This window comes from Ochotona princeps, chromosome 24 (genome assembly GCF_030435755.1).
Source record: "Ochotona princeps isolate mOchPri1 chromosome 24, mOchPri1.hap1, whole genome shotgun sequence".
NCBI lineage: Eukaryota > Metazoa > Chordata > Mammalia > Lagomorpha > Ochotonidae > Ochotona > Ochotona princeps.
This window is the reverse complement of record NC_080855.1, coordinates 15,849,791-15,867,176: the sequence shown is the minus strand read 5'-3', so window position 1 is coordinate 15,867,176 and position 17,386 is coordinate 15,849,791.

Below are 17,386 nucleotides of genomic sequence, written 5' to 3'. Positions count from 1 at the left end.
GAGACCCAAAAGCAGCTCCTGGCTCCTGGGTTTGGATTGGCTCAGGTGCGGTCATTGAAGCCATTTGGAGAGTGAACCAGCAGACAGATGGAAGATTTTTTTGTATTTCGCTCCGTAAATCTGACCTACCTTTCCAATTAAAACATAAATCTTACCCTAAAAAAATCTGTATGTATGCAAGTATGTGGGATAAAGCCTAAAATTTTCAGTGACTTTTTAATCTTTGTGCCTGCCATGACTTGGACTGAATTTTGTACCTACAAGTCAACTTGGAAAAGAAACAGACCAAATACAAAGTACACTCAGAGCAGGAAAAAGTTACTACCCAGTTAGTTCTCCTTATCCTTACACACAGTTACTTCTTGAAAAACACTCATTTCTACTCTCAGTAAGTTAACAAGAAGGCTATTGTTTAGTGCCTCCTTGTGCATCTGACAGTCTCTCACCTGCATCTGACAGTCTCTCACCTGCAGACTCTTCCCTGTTAACATTTAGATGAACTGCACATCTGAGAAGGTGCTGGAAATCGCTGGCTTAGCTGTGTGTTTGCTGATCCATGTTTAAGAGTTGCCACTGGGACATTTTTTAAAATGATGATGCGGACATTTTGCTGGTGCTAGAAGGAAAAAGCCAGTGGATTTTACCTGCAATTTCAGAAAAATCTACCCTTCCAGGCTCTTTCCTGCTTCGGGAGCTCTGCATTCACTCCTCCTTCTCTGGGAACTATTCTACATCTTCCCATGGTTCATTACTTCTTGGCACTGAGTTCTCAAAGTGAACGTCTCCTGTATACACCTTTCTCCCAGCACCCACGCCTTAGCCACATCCAGGCAGACCATTCTGATTGGTGCTCAGTTAGCTATAGGGCCATGCCAGAGACAGCAGCCAGTCAGGGATGGGAGACTTTGCCAGTAAAGGGCCCTAGTGCTTTCAACAGTCCCGTCTGCAAGATAATCTGTTTGGACTTATCCTAGTGTGGAGGTCCAAGAGGACTATCAGATTTATGTTACCACAACTACATGCTTAAGATGAACTACGTATGAAAGGTTTCCTGCTTTAGGGGTTCACAGTTTAAGATTAGGTTGGCTCTAATAGCTCACCAGCCTGGTGAAGCCGAGGGGTGGGGATAGGCACAGAAGGATCTCAGAAAAGGCCAAGGGAGGGGGAAGGAGGGAGGACAGGAAGAGAGGAGAATGAGCACTGTGTCTGTATTATCTTTCCTTATGATGCTACCATGGTCTGATTATGGAGCTCCGTCCCAGCAACCAAATCCAATTAAATCAAAGCCCAAAAGTATCACCTTCAGACACCATAACTGGATGCAGTTCCACCATTAATCCGTTAACACAAGGCTCTGGGGACCAAACCATTATTCATCACACAGGCCTTTGACAGGCACGTAAGCTGATGTCCATGCCATGACAGGAGGTTCTGAACAGACGGATGGAGCGGCAGAGGCAGTACTGCCCCTCTCAGCAAATCATAGGCAAGACTTTCTCCTGCAAGCTAGAGAAGCTGAGTTCATATCAAGAGAACATGAAGGCATGTATATAATACACACTAATATTGCACACAAATGGAATGTCACACATACACCATATTGTTCAAACTATCTTAGATGTTCTATTAGACCGCACACAAATAGGAGTCTGCATTCTGAGCCCCAGTTAGGCTGGAGTTTTTCTTCTAGGCATATAAAAGCTCAAGATAATGTCAATTTTGTTCCCTTTTTTACTTCCACTCAGCTGGCTTCCTTACTGTGGGCACTGCCATCACTCTGGTTCTCTCGGTTTTTACCCTTCATGCCTAGAACCACACCCTTTATTACCGAGACTAAGCCAAGCCACAGTTCACTGGCATTTGCTGGCAATGGCATTTTTCTCAGGATAGCTCCTCCACCTCTATTGTTGCCTTTTGAGGGTGGAAATGGCCTCAGACACGCTTGTTGCTACAAGCAGCCCCACACTACAGCTTCGAGGCAGTGTGAGGCTCACACCCTCTCCACGCAGGGGCACTTCAAAGTTCCGTGGTTCCGTGAGACAGTGAGTCACAAACTTCCCCAGCTTCTTTCCAGGATCAAATCATTGCTGAGATCATCACTCACAGCTCTGCATCTCTCTTTACTTCCTGATGATCCTCCCTCTTGGGATTTCTGCTCCCTTCACTTCACCACAGCTCCCCTCTGTTTGAGGTATGGCCCCCGGAGCCCTTAGTTCTTGCTCCTTGGATTTACTTGTCCTGCCCTCTGGCTGCAGGCAGTTGGGCTCCCCTGGCATTCTTTTATCCACTCACTCGTCCTTTCCTATTAAACATCTTCTGCTACTGCTATATCTGATATTCCCAACGCAGGGACTTCTCATCACACACATATCTCATGCCTTCTGTGTTGATTTACCCCCTTTGGCCTTTTATGAATAGAATGATATCCAATTATCCAATGAAGTTAAACACCACATTAGGTGCTAAAAAGGCTATTTATAAAAGTAACCATTTATTGAAGCCACTCTGTGCAGCAGCCATTTCACCTAAATGATATTCAAATCCCCGTAAGGTAGATATTTGCATTTGAAAAAAAAAACTTGCAAGGCAGAGTTACAGAGTGGGGGGTGAGACAGTGAAATACGTCTCCCATCTGCTGGTTCACTCCCCCAATGGCTGCAATGACCAGGTTAAAGTCAGGGGCCTGGAACTCCATCCTGGTCTCCCATGTGGGGGGCAGGAGCCCAACTACTTGGGCCATCTTCTGCTTTCCTTAGCACACTGGCAGGGAGCTGGACTGGAACTTGAGGATCCAGGACTGAATCAGCACTCATAGGATGCCAGGGTCACGGGTGGTGGCCTAACCCATTGCATCACAATGCTAGGCCCTCAACTTTCATTTTCTCAGCCTTTCAGTAACTTCCTAAAAGGCACAGAGATGGAATGAAAGATCGTATCAGAAAATTATGCCTCAGGTTGGCCTAACTCCAAAACCCGCCTTAGTGGCACAGTCACCTACAAATATGAAAACAGAAGCTACTGATGTATAGTTGAGCCAGTGAGACACAACTCCATGTAAGAAATACTATTAAGTGAAGACAGTGCTAAATGAACAAATCTAGAGAGGTAAAGAAGGAATGTGTTATTGTTTATGTAGTTTGTGAAATTTTTAAAGTTTAAGACATGATATACTGGTTCACTCCACAGGTGTGCAGTGTAGCCAGGGATGGGCTGAAACCAGGATCCTGGAACTTCACGTGGGTGTCCTACAGGAGTAACAGCAATCCAGGTATTTGATCCATCTTCTGATGCCACTCAGGGATCACATTCAACAGGAAGTTGTCACTGGAGAAGGGAGCCAGAACTTAATTTCAAAGCACTCCATGCAGTCACTGGCCTGCAGGTGTCTTAAAGTGACATTGTGAGTGCTGTGTTCAGACTTTCCCCATCTGAACACACTTAAAGTTTAGCCATCAAGGTGACCAAGAGGATAGTGAGGGCTTTCAAGGCCAACTCCATGAAGCAAATGTGAGGGAACAACCATGGGGGCTATGGACTTCCTGCTACACCTCGAATTCACGATCCAAGTTCCATTCTACTAGACCAGCCAGAAATAATCTTCCCAAACCCAGATCAGAAGTCCCAGCAAGCAACAGTTTCCAGTACATGGGCTTTCTAAAGCCAGTTCTGTGGCCTACTGAGTGAGCTGCGCCGAGTGGTCCGATGCAGCAGACCTAGGCTAGTACAAGTGGGTCAGGGCGAGTCTCATGGTGAGTACTGAGACTACGAAGAGGGCAGGGATCCTGGGCAAGTCAGAACCTCAGGAGTGCCCGAGGCAGGCCACTGCAGAAGAGGTTTGTCTTTGTGAGGCTTCTGGCTCTTCCTAGGACTGTCCTACCCAGCAAACCTGCAAGCAGCCCAGGTTGGAAGCACTGGCTGTTTCCAAGACTAGTCTTCTCCACGTTTTTGATGGAGTGTTTATTTGACCTATTCCAGGACCAGGCAGAACAGCCAGGACCATAGACCCCTTCGGGAAGATGATAGTTGTTTAAGCTGTCTGTGTCCCTGTATGCATTTTCTCAGTCACCCGTTCAGTTGGATGCTAGCATTTCTCCCACTTCCTTGCTATATTTAAAAGAATATTTATGGTCTTAAGAATGGTTAATTTGATGGAAAGTGTACTACGGTTCCAACCTTGAATCACATTCTCGCTACTTGACGCATCTGATCTCGAGCACACTCTTCACCACGTCTGAATTTTACTCTCAATGGGAAAGATCTTAGCAGTGTCTCCCACACCAGTAGTAAAGAATTATAATGGATATGAAATTTCGAAGTGCATACAAAACACTTGAGAACATCACATTTTCAAACTTCTAGCAGCTGATGGTCTTGTATCATTATGATGAGTAAAATTACCATCATGATGATGTCACTACTATCCATCATGTCAGTCTCATTTGAAAGGTCCTCCAAGTCATATCTAATAGGATGGATGCTCCAAGATTTATTTGTTCCTTGCACTGAGCAACTTGGAACAAAATCCCAGCCAGACCGTTATCAGCCATGGCTTCATCCAATGTCTCAGGCTGTGTGAGCTCCCTGGAAACCTGTTTGAGCCTCACGGAGGGAAACATCAAGGGCAGTGTGGCCAGTAAAGCTCCTCGGAGTGAGGGAAGTCACAGCAGTCCAAGTCATGAGCGTTGGAGTCAAGTCCCAGTTTGCAATGCTGGCATCTCCTTTGGGTGTTGGTTTGTATCCCAGCTGCTCTACTTCTGATCCAGCTCCCCAGCTGTGGCCTGGGAAAGCAGAGAATGGCTCAAATGCTTGGGGCCCTGCACCCTCATGGGAGACCCGGAAGAAACTCCTACCTCCTGGCAACTGATTGGCTCAGTCCCATCATTGTGGTCATTTGGGCAGTGACTAGCAGACAGAAGATATCCATCCTTTTCTGTGTAACTTTGTCTTTCAAATAAATTTATTTTAAACAAATCCTGTAGTTTGGGTTCCCATTCACCAGCTCATATTTCAATCTCCTTCCTTACTCATTTTTTATTTATTGTGTCAACACATCGACCTGTTGCTACTGGAATTTCAAGTAAGGCTAGAACATACTGAAATGATAATGGTAAGGGAACATGTTGTGAAGGAACAATAAGAGATTATGATTTGTGTTTATACATGGGTGCATATGCATGTATTTGTAGAATATATCCAAGAATATTGCAAAAAAAAGAATGTAGAAAATTTTGCTGCAACAATGCTTTCATAGTCTATGGGAAAAGACAGTATGAAAAAACTATGCAAGGATTGTGAAGACTTTGGCAGGCATCTTGTATGTCATTTCTTCAAACATTTTTTGAAGTACACACACATGTACACTACCTAATGAGTTGAAGTACTTAAGCACTGGATTCCACATAGAACTAGAAATCCTCGGGGTTCCAATCCAGCCTGTCGTGAGATGTTGCTGCGGCGACATCGACAGAAGGCACTGGTGGCTGGGTGTTGGCCTCCGCCGAGCAGGTCTCCCAGTCCCCCCAGCCATGCCAGGGACATCAAGAATGTCGCTGTTTCTGTTCGCTTAGCAGAAACCCTGAGAATACTGGGATTGTCCAAGTGATTGGCTTCCAACTGTCAAAGTTCTGCTTGGCAATTAACCTACTGAAGCCATTTTCTTTCACCGTATGAATCAACAGCCTTTTCTTATCATGCCTTTACACATTTTTACATTCACTGGTAGTTTTTTTTTTTTAACCAAAAAAGATTGTGTTATTAAAGTTTTGTGTGGAGCTGCGATTGCCATCCTTGGAACTGAAGATGTAATCAGGGAAAAGAATGGGTGCCTCGTAATTCAATGAATGGATATGCTTCTGTGGTAATTTCTTCAGTAATTACTTGTGTAAACTGTGTGTCTCTGTAATTGAAACTCTGCAGTGCGGGGTAATTTATCAAAATCCGTAATTTATTATAGCTTTTCCATGCAGTGTCTTGGTTTCTTTGCTAGTTCTCATTAGAATGTTGTCCACTCATCACCAGTTTCAGCCTACTTCAGACTAGAAGGCAAAATACATTTGCACCTGCAACACAGGGTTCTAATGGGCTTTGGGCAGAAGCTTAAAAATCCGTTTTCTAGAGGACACACTTCTTATTGTTGGTTAGCATTATGTATTTTCTGGTAGGCTCCATGATGTGATTTATAAAATGGTTTAAGAGGTTGTCTATTTTAAGTATGTGGTCACCAAGCATTTTCAGTGTCTCATGTTTGTAAGTGGGAGAGGATCAGGGACTGGAACGTATGTTTTGCTAATGGAGGATATTCTATCACAGAACTATTCCGGGAGAAAACAAACTTTCTTCTGACTTGGGGACTGGTCCAGTTGTGATGGATGGGTCAGTTTTTTTTTTTTTAATTAAGATTTATCTATTTTTACTGGAAATGCACATATACAGAGAGGAAGAGACACAGATAAGAAGATCTGTCCATTGATTCACTCCCCAAGTGGCCACAACGGCTGAAGTTGAGCTGGTTGGAAGCCAGGAGCACTGAGCTTCTTCCAGGTCTCCCATGCGGGTGCAGGGACCCAAGGCTTTGGGCCGTCCTCGACTGCCTTCCCAGAACACAAGCAGGAAGCTGGATGAGAAGCAGAGCTGCTGGGATTAGAACCGGCGCCCAAATGGGATCCTGGTGCGTGCAAGGTGAGGAATTTAGCTGCTAGGCTACTGTGCTGGGTCCAGGGGTCAGTTTTTAAAGGCTCCCACCAAGTGAATATTCAACTGAATCCCAGAAACCACTCCTGGAAGTTGGCTGGTATTTTGTCACCATTTCCTCCAAAGTACATTAGATAACCAGAAATGTCATAAGTAGTGTTTGAAGAATCATAAACTCAAATATAATGCAGACCTGGGGGACAGCAGATGATGGCTCACATTTCTGGGTCCCTGTCACACACCTGGGAAGCCTGAATTCCTAACTCGTAGCTTCAACCTGGCCCAGACCTGGCTGTTGCAGGCATCAGAGGGAATGAACCATTGGAGGAGGAATGTGTATGTGTTTGTCTCTTGTGTAAAAGATACAACCACCACAGGGATATGACAGTGAAAAGTTTCAGAGAAAACTTTCAGGAGAAATTTACATAAAAAGTGAATGTACTTGGCTTATTTGAGCACCAGAAAAAAATGTTGCCTGAAGTCTTAGGTGTAAGGAGAAAGGGTCTAGAAAATACAGCTGGAGAGGAAAACCCATCCAAGGTTATCTAAGGTCTCCTGGGCTAGGGTACAGAGTGTGGATTCTATTACCAATTAGGAGAGTAAGAGGTTATGACTTGCACTTGAAGAACTCCACTCTGGCTTCTTAGTGCCAAAGAGGGAAAACCAGGGAAGAAAAGCTCCAAGCAGGAGGCCATAGCAAGTTATAGGCAAGAAGCAAGGGAAGCTTAAACCAGATGTCATCCTACTATCTGTAGTGAGCCAGACAGGAAAAATGTTTAGGTACTAAAGGCCACTGATACGTATCAAGATAAGGAAAACACACAAGTGCCCGAAAAGGACAGTTTGCTAATAAATTTTCCAGGACAGTTTGCAGGCTGAATTTGATCCAAGAGCCAGACAGTGTTGACACCTAGTCTTACAGACATGGTGCTGGGGGTGCTGAGCCCTGCTCTTATACATGGAGTTCAACACATCTAAAGTTCTGCTCTATGGACTAACAAACAGACGATGCCCTTCAGTTATCTACATGAAGATTTTGAGTCAGCAACTGCAGAGTTCGTTGGAGTATACTATGCACAGGTTGGGTGGAAATACCAGCTGACTCCAATGCATCCTCAACATTCAGGTGATTTTTAAAAGGAAGAAATATGCCTGTTGGAGAAGGAAAGGATTTCTATAGCGATCAGACTAATGACTTAGTCCTAGAGCAGTTCAGCATGAGCATCAGCAAAACAGACCGAGGAAGAAACTGCAGAGATGAGGAGTCAGGCCAAAACTCCTCACTAGAAATAGAGAGCACACCACAGATGGCTCAGAAAGAACTCTGCTCAAAAGAGGACTGAGCATTGTGGCACGTGGGAGTTATCAGTGACCTTATTAGCAGTTTCTGTGAGATAGTGGTGAGCCAAGAGAGGGACATCTGTGTATTGAGAGGGCTTTGGAAAGTCTGAGAAATGTGTATTAAGAAATCCACATGGACTTTAGAGGCTTTGTGTACCCCAAACTTACATTGATTCCATTCACAACAAACTTTTGGAAGTACATTATGATGTACACACACATATTACAGGGCTACTCCATTCTGCTAGAAAATCAACACGATTGATCAGCTCCAAGGCCACAGGGCAGGAGCTTGAGGCCCTTGAGCCCAGGGCCTGCCCAATTCTAGAGCCTATGCTCTGGTCTATATGGTTGCTTCATGAATCGGAACACCACGGCCAGCTTTCTTCCCCAATGGTTTCGCTTCTGCAGCTCTGTGCCTTCTACCCTGGCCATCCAGCATCCTCCCTTACAGGCCATCACCTGCAGTTACCTGGAAAGCTCTGGCCATTTGCAGCCATGTCATGGGCTGGACCTGCCCCAGATTCCTTAAATTTTATCTTCAAGATTAATGACTTTTTCCAGGTAATTCACCCTTGACTTCTCCATCCCAGATTCTGTTCAGAACAGCAAGAAGTTGCTAGCAACTGGTTTTCATTCTCTTGATGCTGACAGGGAGATAATGAGTCAAATTGGTCCTTGTTACAAACTGGGAGGGAATACTGGACTCCTTGTTGGGAAAAGGAGAGAAGGGATTTAAATTAAAGAGGTAACTGCTGATTTGATTGGCATTCAGATAATCTCTTTAAGTGCAAAGCAGTCAACTGGCGAAAGGGAGAAAGGTAGGACAGTGACCAAGCAGCGTGTTAATGCACCTTTAGTGGCTCTCGGTGAACCTCGTATGCCATACTCAACAAGGATGGTTCTACTGTCTCTATCCTATGAGATGGCTCTTTTCCTGCCCACTCCCCAGCTGAGACCAGGTTATTTGTCTCACGGCAAACTCCCGTACTTCCAATTCCCAAATCAATTGTTTGCACTTCACAATAGTCTTTGTTCAGCAACCCTTTTCTTACGCCTTGGCGTGGCTTGGCCGTGAAAGAGCATGAGCCACACACAGAATCAAATCCTGTTTCTTTGTAGTATTCCTCTCCTCTTTCTCAGATCCCGGTGCTTGGTAGCCAGGGTTGAACTATCACCTACTTCACCTCTTCAAATCTTATCCCCCCCCTATTTTTGGGTTATCACTTTCAGGCTACAGGGCTTTGAGAGTCACTTAAATGTTAGGTGCTTATTACTATGCCTTGTACAGAGGAAATGTTGGCTGTTTTTATAGCTGCTGCTGATATATTTATGCTTGTTAGAAACCATCTGGCTACTAAAGATAGTGATAAGGATGGTATCCATGATAACAGCCAATCATTTGTTGTTCTCTTACTGGCTGCCAGGGTTGACAGTAACAAGTGACTTATGTATAGTATATCATTATTAACTCATCAGTTAGATTCGGGGATGCAACAGCTATTGCAACTGCAGCTGGCTTATGTGGCAAGTCCTTTATTACTGTCTGGTACAGGAAACTCAGGTGTCAATGGAAGTTGATTAAAGGAATCAGCGGTGATACGGGATTCTAGGCTCCTTTCATCATTTTTCTCTGCTTTCCAAAACGCTGGCTCCACTGCTAGTCTGGTCACAACAGGGGTGCAGCTGTGTCAGGCATCATACCCCAACGACATTCAGAAATGGCAGACTCAAAGAAACTTCCCAGAAGTTCCCAGCAAGCTTAGGCTCCCTGACCTTGCTCAGAGTGGTCTCACATACCCATTTCTGAACCAACCCAGCTTCCCGCCCCCACCCCACTACCAATTGGGTCACCCTTGAGGCTAAAGGGGAGTGACTCTTCAGAAACACATGTGTACCCTGGAAATCACTGCCTGCAGAAAACCCTGCATCAGTGGGGGAGAAAGGTAAGTGGCTCTTGGTGGGCAAAGCCAGGGTCTACTCTGTCCGTCTTGTTATTTCTTTAACAGAAAAAAAAAATGTAAGGCTTTTGTAGAGCCATAAAGTTTGAAGTGGGAACTCAAACATGTGCCTGATCATAAAATAGGGTTTTTTGTTTGTTTCTTTCTTTCTGTTTTTGTTTGTTTGTTGGTTTGTTTTTAGAGCCACAGTAATGCTTTTCAGGTTACCAAAGGAGATGGGACCATTTTCATTGAGCACATGAGCTTTGCTAGGCACCATTCAGGCAAAAAACAAAAAAACAGTTTTATCAACCTAAAGAATTGGGTATTTGCACACATTTAGTAGTGTATGGTTGTGTGCTGGGGGAAGAATCTATGGAGTTCAAAACAAGGATGTGCTGCCTTCCACAGATCAATAACTGAAATTTTAACCCAGATGTGTCTGGCTCCAAGTTCAGGTTTTTCTGGGACTGCTTCCCCCAACCAGGTATTTACATTCTGAAATTCACATGAAAGGAAGAATCTGACTGTCAGCAAGGATCCTGACACATCTCAGTGACCCACTTCTTCGTCAGCTTTATCTTAGAATGGCACTTTCAAAGCCCAAGCCGGGGGAGGTTTTCTTGCACTCAGTTCTTTGACCTCCTCTGTCCACCTTTCATGGAGAACTTTCAGCATCAAACGTCATAATTGGATGCTCTGATGCCCCCTGGGCCGCACCGAGCTAGCAGTGTGGAAGTGGCCTCTTTCCAAGAGCCGGGGCTGCGCCCTCATTTCCTTTAACTATGAACTGGGGCAGGTGTGAGGCCATCAGGAGCACTGGAAAGCCAGGTCCTTCTCACATCTCAAGGGGGAAGAAGCCCTCACAGGAGACTTCTCTTTGTTCCCTTTGCATCTTAAGGCAGGCGAAGCAATTAGGGTTGAAGGCCCAAGGCAATATTCTAGTTTAGCTTTCCACCACAGCTAGTATCCTTTGGGCAAATAAAAACTGTCCCTCACAGAGGTAAAACAACAACTCAATATAAAGCAGCTTTTGAGTGAGCATTTGGAGCCAATCTGTATAGAATCTTAAGTCTTAGGTTTATTCTGCTGTGTTCCTAGATTGGAAATTCCTACAGAGCCTTTGCCAAAGCTTTATGCCTCTTGGAACTTTGTCCCCAATAACCCACACAGAGTTTCCTAAGTTCTGTTGGTTGCAAGTAACAGCATCCCACTGGGACAGGGGAAGTGGAGAACTTGTTATCAGTTACTGGGCCCAGCAGCAGACCTGAGTGGCAGAAGGAGAGAGAACAAACACGGAAACTTGAACTCCATGTGGACTCCTCCTCCATCATGTCAGCTGTTTGCCCCATCCTGTTTGCTCACTGCAAACTAACCTCAACTTTCACAACTCCAGAGAAACACGACTGGCTTTTACACACGAGATCATACTGAAGGCTTTTTCTCTTACCCCTTTCATCCTCTCTTCCCATTTTTTGCTCTTGGGGAAAATTAGTTAACCTACTCAGTTGTACAAATCAGCCTTAGCCTAACCAGCTTTTACTCCTGTGATACCCCAGGGGCAACTTCCTCCAGAACCTGAGAGATGGCTGCAAGTCAGTCTTCTTGGAAAATAAGGGGGAGTCCAGAAGTTGTGGTAGAGGTAGTGCTGGGCAGGCAAGCCACTAGCTTTCCTTTCCAAAGAAGTTTAAGGCACCTACTTTGTTAAGTTGGAACTTCAAGCCAAATACTTAAAGTGTTAAACACTCAAAAGTAGATCTTAGTGCAGGGGAAGCAAGGTTTGCTTACTCCCTTGAACCTCCAGGTAGATAACAGTGTAAGATTCAAGTTACACAATTACAAGTCTGAGTATGGGCTTACCCAGGAATTGAACGCTAAGCTAACAAGATTCTTATTAGAATTCTTCTTAGCCCTCCCACCCCCCACTCCTGGTTATGAGACTCCTAGCCTTCTTAGCCCGCTACAGCCCCTTTTTAGGAGGTGAACACTAGGCTAAATTTTTTTCTTTTTTTTTTTAAAGATTTATTTTATTTTCATTGGAAAGTCAGATAAACAGAGAGGAGGAAAGACAGAGAGGAAGATCTTCCATCCATTGATCACTCCCCAACCGGCCACAATGGCCAGAGCTGCATCAATCTTAAGTTAGGAGCCTCTTCTGGGTCTCCCATGTGGGTGCAGGGTCCCAAAGCTTTGAGCCGTCATTGACTGCTTTCCTCGGCCTCAAGCAGGGAGCTGGATGGGAAGTAGGACTGCCGGGATTAGAACCGGTGTCTGTATGGCAAGGACTTTAGCTACTAGGTTACTGCACCTGTCCCAGGCTAAGATTTTTCTCAGACTTTTTCTTAGTATCTGCTCCACCGTCCCCGCCCCAATCAGGAAATGAATACTAAACTATGAGAGCCTTCTAATCCTTCCTAGCCCCCCAGGATCCCCATTAGGAAGTGAACAGTAAGCTATGAGATTCTGCTCAGAATTCTGAGCCCCCACCCCCGTGCTGCCCTCCAGCTAGTCTTTGCCCACATTTTCATTGCTGCTTAAGGACAAGATAAAGGTGAGTGGAAATACAAGTTGTGTTTAAAGCAGGAGTACACACTGAGAGGAGCAGGCAAGCTCTGGGGCGAGACACAGAGCAGCGATGACCATGAGTTAGGGGTGGCCTTTCACAGGATCTGGGGGCATAGGGCATGCTGTCTGGGGTGGTGGTTAACAGAACATCCAAAGAGGTGGTACTTGGAAGTGCGTCTTGGGTATCATCCACTTTTTTGCCTTTTTTTTTAAATCTCAAATCTTGCAAGGTAGTACGTATGAGAGGGAAGTAGTGTCAGCAATGATAATTTATTATAATACCGTGCTAATCAGCTAAAGATCATGGGGGGGTCGCTCACCAGCACTTGTACTAGATATATTTTTCAGTAGGGGTGAAACCCTGCATGGGAAAGGGTGAGGTTTGGGCAGAGCACATACGGCTGGCAAACCTCTTCTCTTCTAGCTGCCTTCCTGCCTGCATCAGAACCAGAAGTGACACAGGTTCATCTCCAAAGAGCTCCTTTGGGTACAAGGAGGCTGAAATATCTGTGGTTTTCCTTCTTTATTTGAAATATTTTAACCACACATCAATCACCTTGAAAGTACTCGTGGATAGATCCCATCTTGTGGAAGCCTGATTAAATTGCTCTAGGATAGAGCCCATGCAACAATTGAAAAAAAAAAATCTGAGACGAGTCTGATGCAAAAGGAGGCGAGAACCACTGACCCAAAGGGAGGAGCCTCTGCCTGGGGCCTGAGCCTGTTGCACAAAGCCACTGAGACCAGCAACCCCAGGACTGCGGGCAGGCAGGCAGACATGGGCAAAGCACTGTAGGCGCGTCAGCAGGTGCGGGGCTAAAGCCATGGTGGGGGTGTTCTAGGTGAGATCGCTTTGGGATAACTGCAAGAGGAGCCACTGAAACTCAGGAGGATCTTCTGAGTGTGTAAGGACACTCCTCCAGGCTCTGGGCTGCTCTGTTCTTCTAGGGCCTCATTTTGCACTGGAAATTGCAAGATGAGCAGAATAGAAACAGCTCTTAGAGACCTTAGACGGTTCATGGGGTGATACCTAACCCACAACCCAACTTCAAAAGCAAAAAAGAGAATATATTCTTTGCCAAAGTTGCTTACACCAAAGGCAGGTCGTTTTGGACTTGTCTTCCGTTCACATCCTAGACAGTTATCCAAGCACCCTGCTGAAGCACCCTGACATTTGTACTACACGCTGCCGCTTATAAAGCTTTCTCACAAATATCTCAGTGCTCCCCCAAGTGTGATCCTATGAACCACAGGAGGTATCTCCAATGATTTCAGACGGCACACTGAAATTTTAAATAGTTACTTCAATGTATTTTAGAGAAAGCTTGATTACCACGCGAAACTGATTTCATAGATGTTATTACTTGGACTAAATGGTTAAGTCTCCCTCCCAATTTAGAGAAGATTGTTTAAAGAGAATTATTAATGTCAGGTGCTGGTAGGCAAAAGCTACTGTGCTGTGTTTGAGAGAATGGTTAAAGCGTGTTACTTCACTGGTTCACCACAATGTAGAGAAAACCATCATTTAGCTCTATCTCATGGGTTAGTGAAGAGGAGACTTGAATAGAAACAACTCTCTTCCTTTGTTGTTTTTTAATATGCTTAAAGTCACATCTCTTTAATCCAACTCAGAGTTTTTTCTGTTTTCTGGCCCTTCCACCAAGTCCAACTCTAAGGCAAGCCTTTGTTTAATTTCTGGCAGGTGAGAGAGGACTTTCCAGAGTCACCCACATTCCTCAACTGTACCTTTTTAGGATGAACAAGATGTGTGCCTCTGAATGTGTAAGAGAACAGGTGGATTCACCAGCTCTCAAAGGGTGGTCCTTTGGCCAACAGAGCCCACAGCATCTGGAACATACTAGAAATGCAAATTTTTACACCTACTCCCTAACTATTAAGTCAGAAAACTCTGAAAATGGGCTCCAAGAATCCATATTTTATCAAGCCCATGGAATGATTCTGATGCAAATTAAAGTAGGAGAAATGCATCATGTCCCTCAACTTGCAGTGAATTTACCAGAGGAGATATTTTTTGTGGTCCCAGCTGCGGAAGGGTGAGTTTCAAAGGTATGGAATGCTTAGAGGCCCAGGATGCTGCTGACCATCCACAATGCACAGTGGAGCGTCCCTAGTGAAAGGACTTTAGTGGAGCTAAAGTTGAGGCTGGGAAGCCCTGAGTGCTTGACCAGAGCTCAGAGATGGATGGTCAGTGGACAAGGATCTTCTCCAGGCTGCCTGTGGCCATGCTGGTGAGACCAGAATTAGGCTCATATTCATGGAGAAGCCTTGCCCTCGAAACCAAGGCAGCCTGAGACAACACACTGAGCTTGCATTGCATGCACCCTCTGTTGCCTCTCTCAGCACCCAGGACTTCAGTCTCTGGGCTGCAAAAATACCTCCTTTCCAGAAATGAATGCACACCAGGGCCACGCTGATGAGGCCACCAGCACAAAGGTCAGTGGCACCGTTTGGGAGCTTAACCTCTGCTCCCCCTTCTGTCACCTGTGTGACTCTAAGAATGACCACTCTTGCAGAGCCTTACTTCCCCCACCCCCTGTAAAATCAGAGTGATGGCTGTGCTAGTCCTCTCCTCTCAGCAGCGGCACGAGGACAGAATGAGACCTTGCATGGAAGGCCCTGAAACCCACTCCAGGCTGGGAGAAAAATGTTGTTACTACTGTCATTTTAAGGCTTTCCACCTTTTAAACGGCAATTCTGCCTCCTTAGTGCCCAAGGCAACCTCTGAGGCCCACCTCCCTGGGTCCATCCCAGCTCCAATTTCCTTGTTCCTCCTTGGCTCTGACAGCAGATGCTTCCCCCGAAGTAGCCCTTTTCTCTCTTCTTTTCTCTAATACGCTAGGCATTAAGTTTTATCAACATTCCCTCTGCTTCTAGGACTGCACTCTGGCCCAGGAATGTTGCTGCTGTTTCCAATGGAAACAGGATGGATGAGGGACAGGGCACCAGCTGCCTAAAATCCTGGAGAATTAATTTTAAACAATGAGTTATCCACAACAGAGAAGATGTTTTCCAGCAACGGTTGGCTTTGCCTCACACAGGCAGGCTTTCGTAGGGTCAGCCTAGACCAGGTTAATATGGCTTTCAAAATAACAAAGGGAAGAGTCAGAGTCTGTCTACTCTCATGAACGTCAGCCCTCCCCTGCGTTTGACAACAGGGAGAGACCAGCACAAAATCCCATCGGTCTCCAGTGAAACTAGAACAGGAAGCAGGAACAGGACTTCTCCTTCATGGTGCAGGAAATTGAGCCATTGTCATTAGAAGAACCCCCCAATCTGTCTATAATCAAACAGGGACTGAATGGGGGAATCTCTGAGCAGGTCATTAGCATAAGATTATTGTTCTCTGCGTGAACCCAGAAATCCTCAGAAGGTCTCCCAACAGTCTCCCTGCATAGACCCTCACCTGCCTGAGGCCAAAGGCTCTGTGCACACCTGAGTGTCAAAGTGGGAAATGTACTCCAAGTCAACACAATCAAGTGAGAAAAATCTCACACAGACACTATGCAAGCAATTCTCTTGATGGCAATGCTTGTCTGTTGTATTGAATCACAGGAAGGTGCTTTGGGCAGACTCTTTAGAACGCAAGGGTATGGAGCACAGTGTGATTATATGGGGCGGGGTCCAAACATTCAGAGTGGCTCCTGTTAGACACATGGCTTTTGAGTCCTATTTCTAGACCACATAGTTTCTTCCATAGCACGTGTGGGCTTCGTTCAAAACTAAGTTACCAGCCAGCCAGGGTCTCTGGCAGAGAGAGGTATTCTTGAGTGTCTTTATGAGCCACTTCACAGGGCCAGCACTGATGGATGCCGACTTCCATTTTAAAGACTTGCTTAGTTTTTCAGGGACGAATGATGGGTGGTGACTCACTCTAACAACACTTGCAGGGGAAAGCCCGCTAAAGGTTAATAGCACAAAACATATGAAACATGAAAAATTAAACGGCAACGAGTCTAATGCATGTAGCCCTATGCTAGACACAAATGTTGTGCCTCTCCACCTTGGTTACACTTCAGAATTACTTGGGGCATTCAAAAACAATCTAATTTTGAAAATGCAGTCTCATGCCACTACCACCACCCTGCCTAGTTAAATGAGGCCCCTTGAGGAATTTTTCTAGGCATTTCTATATTTTTTGCTTAAACCTTCTCAAATGAGTTCAATACAAAGTCAAGACGGAGAACCACTGACCTCAACTGACAAGTTGAATGTCAACTCCCTCACGAAAGCAAACAGAGGCAATCATGTAGATAGCTGCACTGAAACAGGACATCAGCTGCACCAGTGGTGACGTGTGCACACAGAAGGAAATGCTAAGTTCCCTTGGGAAGGTGAGATAACATTTCATGGAAGAAAGGTTGGTAGAATCATTTCAAAAAAGAGATAGGAACTTACTAATGTGGCAAATGGGGAAGAAGAATGGAAGGAAAAGGAAGTTTACATGCCACACACCCAATTAGAGGTGATCCAAGCAGAGTCTGGAACTTTCCTACCCAGTAATTGTCAGCTATGGAACAGTTTTTTCACATGTAACTTGGAACCCATTGCTGAGTCAGACAAAACCAGGAGTCAGGAGTTTCATCTGGGTCTCCCACACAGGGGCCTGGATACTAGATCCATCGTCCATTGTTTTCCCTAGACCATAAGTAGGGAGCTATGCACAAAAATGCTACAACTGTGTCAATACCACAGCAACTACAAAAACTACAATGGGACTGCTGTACCCTAAATGTTTTTAAGATTTTAAGAACTCTGATTCTTTTCTGCCACTTATACTCCATTTATTTTATTCCTAATATTCATCAAATATCTTATTGACATTTTTTGCC